This window comes from Pan troglodytes, chromosome 7 (genome assembly GCF_028858775.2).
Source record: "Pan troglodytes isolate AG18354 chromosome 7, NHGRI_mPanTro3-v2.0_pri, whole genome shotgun sequence".
Taxonomy (NCBI): domain Eukaryota; kingdom Metazoa; phylum Chordata; class Mammalia; order Primates; family Hominidae; genus Pan; species Pan troglodytes.
In genome coordinates, this window is record NC_072405.2 from 34,045,722 (window position 1) to 34,061,855 (window position 16,134).

General features: G+C 44.2%; 1 long non-coding RNA gene across 1 annotated transcript; it reads left to right on the top strand.

Annotated features, from left to right (window-relative positions):
* Positions 1 to 1,960: 1,960 nt before the first annotated feature.
* LOC100615640 (uncharacterized) lies at positions 1,961 to 3,672 on the top strand. The gene is made up of 2 exons (XR_127954.5): positions 1,961 to 2,058; positions 2,655 to 3,672. It is a non-coding gene; the product is annotated as an uncharacterized LOC100615640 (long non-coding RNA).
* The last annotated feature ends 12,462 nt before the right edge of the window (positions 3,673 to 16,134 follow it).

Consider the following 16,134-nt stretch of genomic DNA (forward strand, 5'->3'; position numbering starts at 1 on the left):
CAATGGGGACTTGATGGTCCAGTTCTTACTTTTTTCTCCTGAAGTGTCAAAGCAGTTGCTATAAACTGAATTGTGTGGCCTCAAAATTCCTGTTTTGAGGAATATCACAGTATTCCCCAGTGTGGTGGTATTTGGAGGTGGGGCCTTAAGAGATAATTAGGTTTCCTGAGGTGATGAGGGTGGGGCACTCATGAAGGGATTTGTGGCCTTGAAGAATTAGTGCCATGGGAAGACAGAGAGAAGGCTGCTGTCTGAAAGCCAGAAAAAGAGCCCTCAGCAGAACCCAGCCATGCTGGTGTCCTGATCTCAGCCTTCCAGCCTCCAGAACTGTGAGAATATGAATGCTTGTTGTTTAAGCACTCAGTCTGTTGAATTTTGTTATGGCAGCCGGAGCTAATATAGACCTGGGTTTGAACAGGGAGTTAGAAGCTTCTACTTCTTGTCTACTTTTATTGCTTCTTTTGTGACTACATTTTGGGGTGGTGAGACCTCGAGAAGTGCAGTTTGGGCAGGGTGGGGTGGGGGTACCCTCTTTGTAGAAGTTGCATTTGAGTCTTAAATGCTGAGAGTAGCCAGGGTGTGGCTGGGGAGAAAGGAGCACACTGCTGGCTGCTTAGAGCTGGCTCCAAGGTCATGGTTCTAAGTGGGCCTTCTGCATTGTCTGGTCTTGCTTACCAGAAAATTGATTTAGGGTAGGCTTGGAGTCAGTATGAAACAGAATTCCACAAGCTGAGTGTCCTATCTGACACCACTCTTGGGAGCCCCAGCAAAGTGTGCTGGGCATTGGCATTGGGTGTCAACTAGGGGAGGCAAAGGGAACCCCCAATATATTGGCCCCAAGGGAGAATTTTGTGGTGTCCCCTTTCCAGAGCCCTGATCTTGTACCTGTCACCTCAAGCATTTTTTCCTCTTGCTTGGAAGGTTGTGCAGTTCTAAAACAGGACATTGGACGTTGTAATCTTTTCCTTAACACAGGTTTCCCAATCTTTATTTATTCACACCCAATTGTCACATTCTTTAGTTGTTGTATCTGTGAAATGTCCATCCTATCATTTATTTCATAATGCCTCAAAATGGACTCATTTTATTTAAACATATACTTTAGTTTTATGTTAAGCAATACTATTAACGAAATTAGAGTCTGTGTTTATCTTCATTTAAAAAAATTATTATTATTTTTTTTTGTAGAGATGAGGTCTCCCTGTGTTGCCCAGACTGGTCTTGAACTCCTGGCCTCAAGAGGTCCTCTCACCTCGGCCTCCCCAAGTGCTGGGACTAGGCATGAGCCATCATGCCCAGTCTCCCTTTTTTTTTTTTTTTTCCTCGAGCACACATTACAATAAATATGTCACTTAAAATTTTTAGAGAATATTCATGAATGCCCCACCTCACATCACCTTGGGGACCACTCATAGGACACGAACCACATTTGGGGTACTCGCTTTAGGAGCTGAGGCGAGCAGGGTACCTTACAGATGGGGGTGGGACAAAGGGCGTTTGCAAGGAGCAGCAACGTTCTCGCAGCGCCAGCCCCATGGGTGGCCTCCATCTCGGTGGAGCCTCCGTCTTGGCACTGCCATCTGCTCTGAGCGAGCAGGCTTTTGTGAGAAGCTGTGGGAGGATAAGCCTGGCTGATTGGCTGGAGCCGTGCCCAGAGTGCCCAGATGTACATTTGCCCCAAAAGAGGGGGCACAGCTGGGGTTCACTGTCTCCCTGGAGGCCTGGTTTTTCTGGTGCAGCTCAAGGCTGCCTCCCACTTTCCTGCCGCGCATTCTGCTCAGCTGGGCGGCGAGGAGCCGGCCCAGAGCGGCACCGCGAGCTCCCTCACCGCCGTCTGCCTGCCATTTGCTGCCACTGGGGACCTGCGACTGCTTCCATGGAAACAGAACCATGGATTGTTTTTCCAGAAAACGTCTCAATCTAATTTGTGTAGAGTCGCGTTGTGTGTGTGCACGTCTGTGTGTGTGCTTCAGTCACAGAAGGGGGTGAGAAGTGGGAAGAGGGGATTTGCATAGAACCTCCAATTTTCCTTATTTCCTAGGGAGTTGATGATTTCAGGTGAGTATTGCATATCAGACACTGAGTCTTATTAAGGGCTTGGGTTAGGAAGCAGTGACCATTATATTTGCCTAGGGTACTCCGAAATACTTGAATCCTGCCTTGGTCTAGGTAATTCTCCTTCTCACTAGGTCTTCCTCAGAGGAGGGAGGTGCATGGGGAGACAAAGCATGGCAGTGAGTAAGACTCCGCTTAGCATTTCCTACCCCGGTGTAGGACTCCAGGAACTGGGCTGAGTCTCCTCCACAGTTTCCCCTATACCAGGAAGGGCAACATGGCCTCAAAAAGAAATAATTGGGAGGTGGAGGTGGGTGGATCACTTGAGGTCAGGAGTTCAAGACCAGCCTGGCCAACATGGTGAAACCCCGTCTCTACGAAAAATACAAAAATTAGCTGGGCATGGTGTCACATGCCTGTAATCCTAGCTACTGGAGAGTCTAAGGCAGGAGAATTGCTTGAACCCTGGAGGCGGAAGTTGCAGTGAGCCAAGATCACACCACTGCACTCCAGCCTGGGTAACAGAGCAAGACTCTGTCTCTAAATAAATAAAAATAAATAAATAAATCATGTGAACTCCTGTATTTTCCTCTCCACAGCCAAATATAAGTCTTAACGTTACACCTGCAATGGAAAAACAAGTCAAACTCAGCAAAAAGGAGCCCTGAAGAGACAGAGTTAAGTGCTTCCGTGATGAGAGTAGAGTTGGCCTATGCTGTCCCTCCCAGGACTCCTTTACCCAAGAGAAAGAGAGAGTGTGCACCCAAAGGGGAGCGAAAATAGAATATAAATAGGGAAAAGAGAACCATTCAGAGCAGTTCAGGGATCTTTACTACTCTGACATGGAGGGAAGAAGGAGGAGAAGAGAAAAGATGAACGGACCTTGAACCTGGGATTTCACTCATGTGACTGCTACATTGGTATTAAGATACAGCACTCATGTGCCCTGGAATGTTTTATTCTATTAGGTGCTGCACCCAGTAGAACAGTGCTCCATCCAATACAATGTTCTGGAATTTAAACAATCCAGACCAGAATTTTTCCTCCTTGGAGATGGAATGTCTTGCTCCAGAGGGAGGAGGAAGAAGAGGAAAGAGGAGAAGTCTCAACCAGCCTCCTCTCTACCCCACACAGAGAATAGAGATGCAAAACTTCTCCCATCGAGTGTTTCAGCTTCTTCCTGGTTCCTCTTGCTTCTTTTCTCTTGGGATAATGACTTGGGTTTGGCCAGTATGTAAAGTTGACTTGTGGTACATCTGGCTCTTCTCCAGGGGTGCTCACAGAAATAACTCCAGTGGACTAGAATGAGATGCTTGAAACCTTCCCCGGAGCCTAGCTCTACATTTAGGAGAACAGCACAGCACACCATGATCTGACATAGTTATAGGTGGGTGGGAGTCTCAGTCTGTAGTTCTATATCACCTATTAAGAGACTGGAACCTGGTCCCACGTTTTCTGCAGGAGGTTGAGCTCTTAACAATGTGCCAAGCCAGCAGCTGTGCCCTAGAGTCTCGGCCCAAGACAAGCAAATAATTGTCAGATGACTGAATAGTTCTGTTTCCTTATTAAATCCTAGGTTTAGAATTCCTTTCACAATTAAAAAGATTTGGACAACAACTTTATAGGGCCAATTCTTGTTATTCCAGGTTATCACAACATCCTCAAAGAAAAATGCATCATGAATGGTCTTCATACTATCTAACAGATCCAGTTTACCCTCATTCCCGTGGCTTTGTTCCGGCTGCTACCTTCACTTGGCATATTTCTCCTCCCCTTCACCCTTCAAACCATGTTTTCTTTCAAGGTCCCCTCAACCCTAATGTGCACTGTGTCTTTCCGTCCACTCAAGTCCTGGCTGATCTCTCCCTATTCACACTTACGCCACTATTCTTTTCAGCTCTACCCATGTGGCGCTTGCCAGATGATGTTACCTTTTTTGCTTTGGGAATTTTGCTTTCCCAACTACAGCACAAGTAGGAGTGGTGTCTTGTAGTTCTTTGTGTCTTTCTTCATGTTTCAGATGAGTGTTTTCCATAGAGTGGAGCTCAATTCCTATTTCAGATTTGAGCCATCAATGCTGGGCAATTTCTTCCCAGGTAAAATGAAGGCAATACTAAGATCTACCTCCAGATGGGACTGTGAGGACCAGATGAGATGCTGTTTTAAAGCCCCGAGACCCCAGCACACAGTAGGTCTTCAATAGGTATCATTCCCTTCCCTGTCCTTTCTGGCAAGGAGTTTAGCTTTGACTTATTAAGGACTCATAGGCAAGTCATTTTTTAATTGTTATGGGAGGAAAAAATGGCATTGCCTTCCTTGTTTTACTGTGGTTTGTGGAAACTCAAAAAAAAGCAGCGTTTGGTTTTACAATCTTTATAAATTGAGTTTCCTGTCTTTTCAGAACTGTGGTTCTTTATACTGTATTTTTGCCTCTTCCACCTCCCAGGGCTGCATGGCATCCATTTACTTCTAAAATTAAACACATTTCCATTTTGTTTCAAGAAGTTCTACATCTCTGGAGATCTATGGGATGGCTCTGGGCTCCAGATTGCAGCGATCACTGTGGAGCACCAACCATCTCTCCATCCTGGCTCCATTGAGCTTCTGCTTCTGTCATATCTGCGCTCCCCATTGGCACTGCCCGCCTGGCGCTCACCCAGGCTGGTCTGACACTTGCTGCTGAGGATGGGGCGGGGACCCAGGCAGGCTTCCAATTCTTTCATGAGCTGGGTGCTGCCTGAAGCCAGCGAACTGTGAAGCCCTGTTGTAAAGGCTTCAGAGGGCCCCAGCATGGCGGGGTGGGGGCACCGAGCCACGGGAAGTGTGTGAGCAAAGAGGGCTGCTGAGAGTAAATTAGCTCCTGGCTTTGAGTCCTGCTGATATAATCTCTTGATTTTTTTTTTCCCCCACTCTTCAAGTACCACTTAAGTCCCTCTGCTTGCTTCCTCACAAACAATGGAACCGAATGTTCATTTGTTTGCTTGGAACTGGTTGGGCATCCCCCCCTTCTCATTTCCAAAGGCTTGAAGTGCTCAGCTGTCCTCTCTCCAGAAGCCGGCCCCCCTTGGCTTTAGTGTCTTCTGTGCTTAATTGCAAATTATTGATTTGAAGGGAATTAATTTTTAGCTCTTGCCAGATTCAGTCGCTCCTGGGTTGGACTCCTCAGCAGGACACCCTGGGGATCCCGGCCAGGCCGGGGGTGGGGGAGGGACCATGGCTTATCAGGGGCTACTTTGGGCAGAAGGCCACAGACTGATCAGATGCCAGGGCTGTGATCGTCTAGCTCAGCATCCTGTTTTATCAGAGAGGAAACCGAGGCCCAGGGATCACCAAAGCTTAGCCAGCCACAGAGAGTACAGCTCCCATGTCCGAGCAGGGTCATGTCTGCAACAGTCCTTGACATGCATAGGCTCATTTAGTCCTCACGAAAACCTAGGAGGATGGGAACTTGTTCCCATGCAGATCTGATTTAGTAGATCTGGGTTGACACCCGAGATTTTTGCATTTCTTATTTATTTATTTTTAAAATAATTTCAACTTTTAGATACACGGGGTACATGTGCAGGCTTGCTTCATGGGTATATTGTGTGATGCTGAGGTTTGGGCCATGGATCCGTCACCCAGGTAGTAAGCATAGTACCCAATAGGTAGTTGGTGAGAATGTAAATTAGACTTCACATTTCTAACAAACACCCTCCATGGGCTGCTGATGCTGCTTGTCCACAATCACATTTTGAGAAGCAAAGGTCTAAACTGCAGAGCTGGGTCCTAACCTTGTCAGCCCATTGGAATTACCTGGGGGTTTAAAAAATTACTCATGTTTGGAGCCTATCCCTAGAAATTCTGATGTAATTGTCATGGAGTGCCCTGGACAATGGGAGTTTTTGAAACTTCATGCAGGCAGTTTTTTTATTTGTTATTTTTACTTTTAGATTCTTGCTCTGTTGCTCAGGCTGGAGTGCAGTGGCATGATTATGGCTCACTGCAGCCTCAAACTCCGGGGCTTAAGCAATCCTCCTTCCTCAGACCCCTGAAACACTGGGATTACAGGCATGAGCCACCATGTCTGATCTTCCAGGCTGTTCTTATGTTTAGCTAGAATACTTTCTAGCTGCCCCCATCTCTCCCAGCTTTCCTATGTACAACTCTACATTCATTTCCATGGAAGTGCCCTCATAGAAACCCATGCGTATATGTATTTTGCAACATCAGAGATCTTAGAACCAAAGGAACAAAATAATAATTACAACATAACTTGTTTCCTGAGCACTTATTTTGTTATTTAAAATAACATAATGTTACTCCTGGTACCGAACATGCACTACCGCCTTCATGTATCACAAAACCCCTGCACAGCAGGTGATGCTTTAATCCCTGGGAAAGGTCAGCTGATTCCCCACTTTTCAATCAGATTTGGCACCATCACATCCACTTTATTCATGAGGCATCTGAGACTTAAAGATCATCATTCCCATGTGTCCTGTGGGGCCATTGCCAACCCAGGCTGGGTGAGGGAGTGCTGGGTACATTTTGTGATTTGCAAGGCGGGGCTTCCGGGGAGCAGCAGGGCTGATGCACAGCGGGAGCTGACATATCAATGACCAGAGGAAGCAGCTGCGGAAACAGAAAGTAGGAATGTAGTGAGCAAGGCATGGGGCAATTTCATTGATCTGATTCTTGGGTATGAATTTCAGCCACCAACTCAGTTGTGCAAAATAGAATTTTTTCTCTGCAACTGAGCTGGACTTAGCTCTTAAGCTCTCTTGTGTCCATAGCAAAAAAACTTAGTTACTTTCAGATAAATTGTCATTGCCAGATTTTTTTTCCTCTATGCCTTTGATATAAAGTCTCATTTGATCCCAGCTCCTTTTTCTTCTCTTCTTTTTCCCTTGTACAAAAGTGAGGTTGGGTGGTGAGTGGGCTTATTGTCTGGGTAATGTGTGTGTGCCTGTTGTGCTGGACAGCTGCATGGCTTGGTCCTATGCTGGGTCTCCTAAAGTCCTCTGCCACCCCTCAGAGGCTCCCATGAGTCCCTCTCCATCATCCCTCTCCTCTGTGAGGCTCTACCAGTCCTTCAGCCAGTTTGAATAGAGATAGCATTTCCCATGTGCCAGGCTGCATTATAAGTGCTTTACATGTATAAATGTATTCCGTTCTCATGAAAAACCTAAGAGGTGGGTATTATTATCATCCCCATTTTACAGATGAGGACCCTGGGACACAGAAAAGGGGTAAGTAATTTGCTCAGGGTCACGTGGTAGAGCCATGACTCAAAATGTCACCTGGCACCAGGACGTACGCTCTTACTGATCTTACATAATTGCAATCCCAGGTGTCCAGGAACACCACAGCAATAGTGAAGGGATTTGGGATTTTTTTTTTTTTTTTTTTGAGACAAAGTCTCGTTCTTGTCCCCCAGGCTGGAGTGCAATGGCGTGATCTCGGCTCACTGCAACCTCCGCCTCCCGGGTTCAAGCATTCTCCTGTCTCAGCCTCCTGAGTAGCTGGGATTACAGGTGCCTGCCACCATGCCCGGCTAATGTTTGTACTTTTAGTAGAGATGGGTTTCACCATGCTGGCCAGGCTGGTCTCAAACTCCTGACCTTAGGTGATCCACCCCCCTCGGCCTCCCAAAGTGCTGGGATTACAGGCGTGAGCCAGTGCGCCCGGCCTTTTTTTTTTTTTTTTTTTTTTTTTTTGAGACAGAGTCTTGCCCAAGCTGGAGTGCAATGGCACGAAATCTCAGCTCACTGCAACCTCTGCCTCCCAAGTTCAAGTGATTCTCCTGCCTCAGCCTTCCAAGTAGCTGGGATTACAGGCGCCAGCCACCATGCCTGGCTATTTTTTGTATTTTTAGTAGGACAGGATTTTGCCATGTTGGCCAGTCTGGTCTCAAACTCCTGACCTAAGGTGATCCATCTGCCTCAGCCTCCCAAAGTGCTGGGATTACAGGCGTGAGCCACTGTGTCTGGCCAGCATTAGTGAAGGGATTTGATTGGATGATTTCTTCATAACTTTCAACTCTGACCCTAACCCTAGGTGGGCCAAAAGTGCCATGTATAACTCTTTCATCTTCTGTGGTTTATTACTTCCACTGCATTTTCTCATTTCTTATACCACGGGGGCTGTGAATCTGTTCAGACTCAAGGCATATGCCTGTCTTCCCCTTATTACATCTTCTAGGAGGACAGACTATCCTATTCACTGCCGTAGCTCTTGAATGGCTCATATGTTGTAGCTACTCAGCAAATCTTAAGGAACTTGAAACATTGGGTTGAATAGTAGCCCAGAGACTAGGTTTTCTTGATGGAAGGAAAGGGAGAAGGGAGAGAACTGGAAGACAGGTGGCAGGCTACCCAGAAGGCAATGGTAGGATCAAGTCCAGTGCTTTTTAAAAATTTGATTCATATTAACCTTCTGGTCTATAGTATTTTGGAAGCAGAGCACTGTAGGAGCATGTTTAAAATTTCTCTATTACAGCAATGACTGGAGCTCCCACGGCCAGCCTTGTGACCTGCTCTTCTCCTTCAGTTTCCCAAAACAAGCATGAAAGGCTCTGTACCCACCAGGTCCTGAGTGAGGAAGCGATTCACTTTACAGAGGGTTCTCTGTCTCCCCAGTCCCTCCCTGCTACAATTAACACCTCAAGGAGGGAATTTAAAAGCAAGTGCTTCTTTTTCAATTACCACTTAGAAAACTGTGTAATAAAACACCACTGCAAGCCTGCTTGCTCTTTTTGAAAGTCTAATTAATTCATTTGCAGAGGTTGCGTCTTGCCTGGCACTGTGTCACTTGCTCATTTAAAAAGGTGCCAAGGCTTGGAATCACTTGAACAAATCCATTTTCATGTCCCATGTTTGGTGGCTGACAGAACATCATAGGCTGAGATGGCCCAGAAGCCCAGGGACAACACAAATGTCCTTTGACCCAAAAAATTAACCTGGCTTTGGCTTCACCAACCCCACCCTCTACCCTGGGAGGCATGAGGCCTGGGTCAAGGCCAGGTTTGGTCACTCAGCAGTCACTATACTTCAGTCTTTTCACCTTCACTTCCTGTACCCTTAAAAAAAAAAAATCGTTTGGCCGGGTGCAGTGGCTCACGCCTGTAATCCCAGCACTTTGGGAGGCCGAGGCAGGCAGATCACAAGGTCAGCAGTTTGAGACCAACCTGACCAACATAGCTAAAACCTGTCTGTATTAAAAATACAAAAATTAGCTGGGTGTGGTGGCATGCGCCTGTAATCCCAGCTACTGAGGAGGCTGAGGCAGGAAAATCTCTTGAACCCGGGAGGTGGAGGTTGTAGTGAGCCGAGATTGTGCCACTGCACTCCAGCCTGGGTGACAGAGTGAGACTCTGTCTTAAAAAAAAAAAAAAAAAAATCTTTCCCCCAGCTTTAATATTCTAAGTCAGATCAATTTCCATCTAGCAATTTTTTCCCCAAATATACTGCTATCTTTAGTCGATTAACCTGAAACCTATTGCAATTATTGCATTTCATCTAAAATGTGCCTGTTTGATAAATTTTTGGTGAAAAACTATGTAGGCACAAATGTTACAAAAATTCTATTGATTCACAAGATTGAGTCTCTTCTCCCTTCCAAATAGTTCATGTGTATTGACAGAATTTTAACCGAGAACCTAGTATCCAATTGGCATTAATTTAAGGGTTTAATTTTTCTAACCTGGCCCTCCTATTGCAGTATGAAACTAATATGTGCACAGGGGAGTAGTTGCATTCCCTATAATATCATCTCATTAAAATTTTCTCCACATTATGACACAGGCTAGAGATTTGTTTTCTACTCAAGGGCACAGGATATTATGGCCACATGCTGAGATGTATGGAACTGGCTGGCTGAGCATCTAGAGTGGGTCAAGGCTGTCCCATGCCAGAACATGGGGCCACAGGTGAGGAAGAGAAGCCAGAAACCCAAGAAAGTCAATCTGAGCAACATAGGGCACAGGTGCAAGGCAAATCTGGAGATGGCAGGAGCCAGTAAAGGTGAGACAAACCGCATGAGTCAAGAGAGGCAGGAGAGCAGTCGGAGAGCAGTCAAAGACCAGACAAAATGTGGGACTGAACAGTGGATGTAAGAGGAGTCCCAGCATATTTGCATTTACAAGAGGCCAGACCAACAGCTGCCAGACAGATGAACGCTATTCCAAGACTTCTCATTGTTCTTTGACCTCTTCTTGCTCTAGGTGCACCAAGTGTGGCTTCAAACACCTTCCCATCAACATCTTCTATCTATCCCTTGAGAAGAACAATTGATTGAAATCTATCCACATCTAAATTATATCATGATTCTAATATCTTAGCCTAGACTTCCCAGAAAACAGAACTCGAAGCAAAGCTTATGCAGTAGTGCCTTACTTGGGAAGTGGGCACAGAGGTGTGCAATCCCAGGGCTGTAAGAGTGAGGAAAATAGGGAGGTAAGGCAGGAAAAGAGGAAAGGAAGCAAGCTACTTAGTTATATGGCCCCCTTTGGGATAGTACAGGCTATCCCAAGTACTGTGTCTCAGAACATTTTTTGTTATTGGGAAAAAGGGAGGGAAACTCATTCACTGGATCCTCTCGTCATCCTGACTCTTGTTGAAGGTTCATCCCTGTCTCAGTGTTTTGTTGACTGACCCCTCAACTGACTTCTGGGGAGGCAGACTGATGCCCAGTGGTGCAGTGCTACTTCTGAATCTGGAAGTAGATGGGGTGGGGAGACAGAGTCTCTGTGTGTCTAGACAGGTTGAACCTGGGGACTGGAGCTTTTATGGTTGTTGTCATGTGTGGCAGGTGTGATGGAGGTCATACTATAGCCAATGCTGATGCTGAGGGGCTGAGGCAGCCAGCGATGCCAAGAGAAGAGGCAACAGTGACTGCAGTGAGGTCTCTCTGCAGGATCAAGGACTGGGGAATACTGGAGGCTGAGTGAATATGAGGAAGCAAAAGACTAGATCACATGCACTTATGCAGTGAGGAATTTGGGGTCCAAAATGGTGGTCTGGGAGGGGAAGGGAATTAACCAAGATCAAATGTGGCTTGGACTAAGGAAGCTGACTTAATTTTAGCTCATTCTAAGAATATCCCAGTCTTTCAAATGATAATGTTCCAATGGCAGTGGAATTGTGAGGACTGACTGGTCTCACTTTGTTATTTAAAAGGATCTTTCAGACTATCTCCTGGCACTGGCATGATTCACTGTCAGGAGGTTGGGAGTCAGTTGGTCTCACTGAAGCCCATTTGGATTGGTTGATTGGTTAAAGCAAGATCCAATAGGGTCCTTATAGCCCTCCTGGACATGTTACTAATAGGCTTGCTAGCTGATTCCAGATCCTATCGGCTATTAGGAGGTGCTGAGATCCTGGCAGGCTTGGTACTTACTGTCTCGGGGACTGAGTAGGCTGAGTTGGCTACTGTCTAGGAGTGAATGGAGAACTTTGCTAGCCTCTTGACCTAGAGCGGTAAAGCACCTCCACCACCACTACAATGGCAAGGTTGGGTTACCCCAATATTAATGTTGGGCAAGATTACTGTGGAAAGGAACATTAGTTGGGGCAACGTAAACTTTACTTGAGCAAATGATGCTCCCCCTTACTCCCCACCTCCTTTCTTTTTCTTAAAATTAACTTTATCTTGGAATTATTTTTTTAACCTAGAAATAATGAAGTGTATATACCAGAAATGTAACCATCTCAGAAAACTTTCAGCTTCTCTACCACTGAGATATGTGGATCACAAAGTGAGGATCCTCATATTTATTTGCCTCTAAAGAGAATAGGGTTAAGCAGTTGCTGTCTTGTAGTTAAGGAATCCTTATAGCAGTCAGGCAGCATGTGGCTTAACTCACTTTACCAGGGCTAGGGTTCTTTATGGAGGTTTGAAGGCAAGTTTCCAGTTAGAAGTGTTCATTTCTCAGGCTGTATTCTGAATTCACATATCTTTTGACCATTTCAAAATGCTGAGAGTGACAATGCAGACTTTGGGTGTTCTGAACTGCGGGTCCTGGTCAAATACCATCTTTATATCACAATGTGATTTATAGATGTGTAAGGATAACATTTTGAACTATTAAACAATGATTTTTAATTCTCTCCAAGTCAATTTATTCCCTCAGCGCCTTTATTATTAAAAAGGCATCACTAGGGAAAGTGAGCTGCTGAAAACAGAATCAAACTCTTGGTCTTTGCCACGCAAGATAAACTCTTAAAGCCCCTAGAAGAGCAGATGGTCTTGAAAGCTAAGGTTTGTTTCACTGTAAGAGGTATGTTTTTTTGAGAGAATTAAAGTCTTTTTGTATACCGAGAACTAAGCATAAAATATATCTAACAGCAGTTTTAAAACTTTTTGGTTTCAAGACTCGTTTATGCTTTTAAAAACTATTGAGGACCCCACGATTTTTTTGGGTGGAGGAGGTGGTGGGGTAGGTTATATATAGGTACTTACTTTATTAGAAATTAAAAGTGATGAACTTAAAAAATAAAATTGCAAAGGACAACAAAATATATTTTCTTAAATTTTCACATGAGCATTTCAAAATAATGATTTTGGAATTTCAAAATAATGATTTATTGGACAATAATGAGAGATTATAACAGATATAGCCAAAGGTAGCTTGTAAAAGTTCATTTGAAGCCCTGAGAAAAAGAGTTAATGTCTGAAAACATATTTGTTCATACAGTAAACCTACGACCTTGAAACATTCTAAAAAACACAAGAAAACAAAACATATATTCTTTTAGGTACCAGAGTAATGACCTCATATGTCATGTGGTCTCTGGAAACATCTACTGCATACTTCTGAGAAAATGAGAGTGAAAAAGGCAAATACTATCTTTGTATTATAAAAGTAGTTTTGACGTTGTGGACTATTACAGTACATGTTGTGCTACTATAGCAGAATACCTGAGACTGGGTAATTTATAATAAACAGAAATTTATTTTCTTACCATTCTTGAGGCTGTTAAGTCCAAGGTCAAGGTGCAGGCATCTGCTGAGGGCCTTCTTGATGTACTGTCCCATGGTGGAAGGCCAACAAGCAAAGAGGCAAATGGGACTGAACTGAACTTGCTTCTTTATAAAGGTATTAATCCTTCTTATGAGGGTAGAGTCCTCATGGACTAATCACCTCTCCAAGGTCCCATGTCTTAAATACTGTTACAATGGCAATTAAATTTCAACATTAGTTTTGGGTAGGACAAACATTTGAACCAAAGCATGGACCTCCCAAGGGAGCCTCAGGAACCCCTGGGAGTCCCCAGTCTGCACTTTGAGGACTGCTTATTAATAAATAGCATTCTCATATATCTCAATTTGCCTAGGATAGCCCAAGTTTGTTTGCTGTCCCTGCTAATATAGTTATTACAAGCATCCCTCTTTACTCTTAAAAGTTTGGATAAAAAATTATATGGACACACTATTTACAAACTACAGGCCAAAAGTATTGGCTTAGCCAGTTTTCCTTCACAGATCTTGAGGAAGAGAAGTTTTTAGAGAAGAACTGAGAGTAGATTGAATCCCTGGTGTGCCTTCTGAAAGAAAAAGCCAATGGCCTAGCCCTGAATTGAGTTCCACTGGGGCGAGGAAGAGATGATTTTTAAAATGCACATTATGGCTGGGTATGGCAGCTCACCCTGTAATCCCAGCACTTTGGGAGGCTGAGGCGGGCAGATCACCTGGGGTCAGGAGTTCAAGACCAGCCTGGCCAACATGGTGAAACCCTGTCTTTACTAAAAATAAAAAAAAAAAAACAGCCGGGCATGGTGGCACACGCCTGTAGTCCTAGTTACTTGGGAGGCTGAGGCAGGAGAATCACTTGAACCCAGGAGGAGGAGGTTGCAGTGAGCCAAGATCATGCCACTGCACTCCAGCCTGGGTGACAGAGTGAGACTCTGTCTCAAAAAATAAAAAAATAAAAAAATAAAATGCCCATTGTTGGTTGGGTATGGTGGCTCATGCCTGTAATCCCAGCACTTTTGGAGGCTGAGGCAGGCAGATCGCTTGAGCTCAGGAGTTCAAGCCAGCCTAGGCAACATGGCGAAACCCCATCTCTACAAAACATACAAAAATTAGGCAGGTGCAGTGGTGTGCATCTGTAGTCCCAGCTGCTCAGGAGACTGAGATGGAAGGATTGCTTGAGCCCTGGAGGCAGAGGTTGCAGTGAGCCAAGAATGTATCGCTGCACTCCAGCCTGGGCGACACAGTGAGACCCTGTCTCCAAAAGGCAACAAATGCACATAGTTAATGAGTACAGAGTTTCAGTTTGTCATGATGAAAGAGTTCTGGGGGTGTGTGGTGGTGGTGGTTGTACAACAGTGTAAATGTATCTAATGCCACAGAACTGTTCACTTAAAAATGGCTAAAATAGTAAATTATATATATATTTTATTGCAATAAATAAAATGCACATAGGTTTGAGGGAGTGGCTCCAGGAGATTGTCAATGTTGTAAAGAAGTGCTGTGTCCACTACAGTAAGAGAACAATGGGCCATCAATTGTTGAGAAAGGCAAATGGACCTGAAATGGACAGAAGACTCATAGAGCCCCTCTGTCTCATTGAGATGATCTTGTCAGTGCTCAGGCATGGACTCTTAAGTTGAAAATCTTGCTAGAAGTACTGACCTCAGCTGAGGATGCATTGAGTCTAGAGGCTGCCCATGAAAGACTAGGTGGGATGAAGTACATCTCCACAGATAACGGAGGAGAACAGAGGACAGCCTGTGCCCGATAAGCCCCTCACTCTGAATGCCTTGCAGACTTAGTCTACTTGGAGTTGGTCCATGAGAGAAGGGGAAGAGCAGACCCTTGAATTGACCGTCAAAATCCTGAATAAGCCAGAAAACTCTCCAATAGAAAGACAATGTGAGGTACATTTTACATTTCCTGATAGTGACATGAAAGTAAAATGAAACATGTGAAATTAATTTTAATAATATATTTTATTTGTCCCAGTATGTCTAAAATATTATTTCAATGTGTAATCAATATGAAAAAATGATTAATGAAATATTTTGCATTCCTATTTGTAGTAAGTCTTAGAAATGCAGTGTGTGTTTTTTACTTACCGCAATTGGGACTAGCACATTTCAAGAGTTCGTTAGCCACATGTGGCTAGTGACTGATGTATTGGACTATGCAAGAGTAGAGTTTAAGCCAGAAAGAATCAAACAACAACAACAACAAAAATTTGATAGGATTTACTTGGACATGATTAGATTGTTTTTAGTCAATGAAATGGAAGTAGAACTGATGTGCATTTTTGCCAAGGGCGGAAGCATTTAATTGCCAGTATAAGTCACTAGAGCTTGCCCATTCACTCATATGGTGAGTATGGAAGCACATGTTGAAATGGAGCCTCCATCAGATTGAGTCCTGAGTGATTAAGATGAACAGAGCCACCTACCACCCATGTTGGACACATAGTGAGAGCAAGAAATGAATGGCTGCTTTATGAGATTTAGGAGAGGTTTGTTACTGTAGCATAACTTAGCTTATCCTGACTGATACATGTGATTAAATTGTATTTCAACTAATTAAACTTTTAAATATAACTTTGGCAAAAATTCATGTCTTATATTTAAAATATTTTCAGAATTTTTAAAGGCTGTGGGAAACATGCCATTCATTAATGTTCCATGAATCCATTTACCTGGATATATTAATGAATTGCATAAAGGGAGATATCAAACAAAGAAGTAGAATAAAGGTAATTTTTAAAGTTAGCTTCAAAAAAGAATTTCAGAGCTGGGCATGGTGGCTCATGCCTGTAATCCCAGCACTTTGGGAAGCTGAGGCAGGTGGATTGCTTGAGCTTAGGAGTTCAAGACCAACCTGGGCAATATGGTGAAACCTCGCTCTACAAAAAAATACAAAAATTAGCTTGGCATGGTGGTGCACACCTGTAGTCCCAGCTACATGGGAGGATTGCTTGAGCCTGGGAGGTAGAAGTTGTAGTGAGCAGAGATTGTGCCACAGCACTCCAGCCTGGGTGACAGAGTAAGACCCTGTCTCAAAAACAAACAAAAACTGAAACAAAGCAATTTATCAATTAGTGTCTGTTAAGGGATACAAGCAGGTAGAATTTTA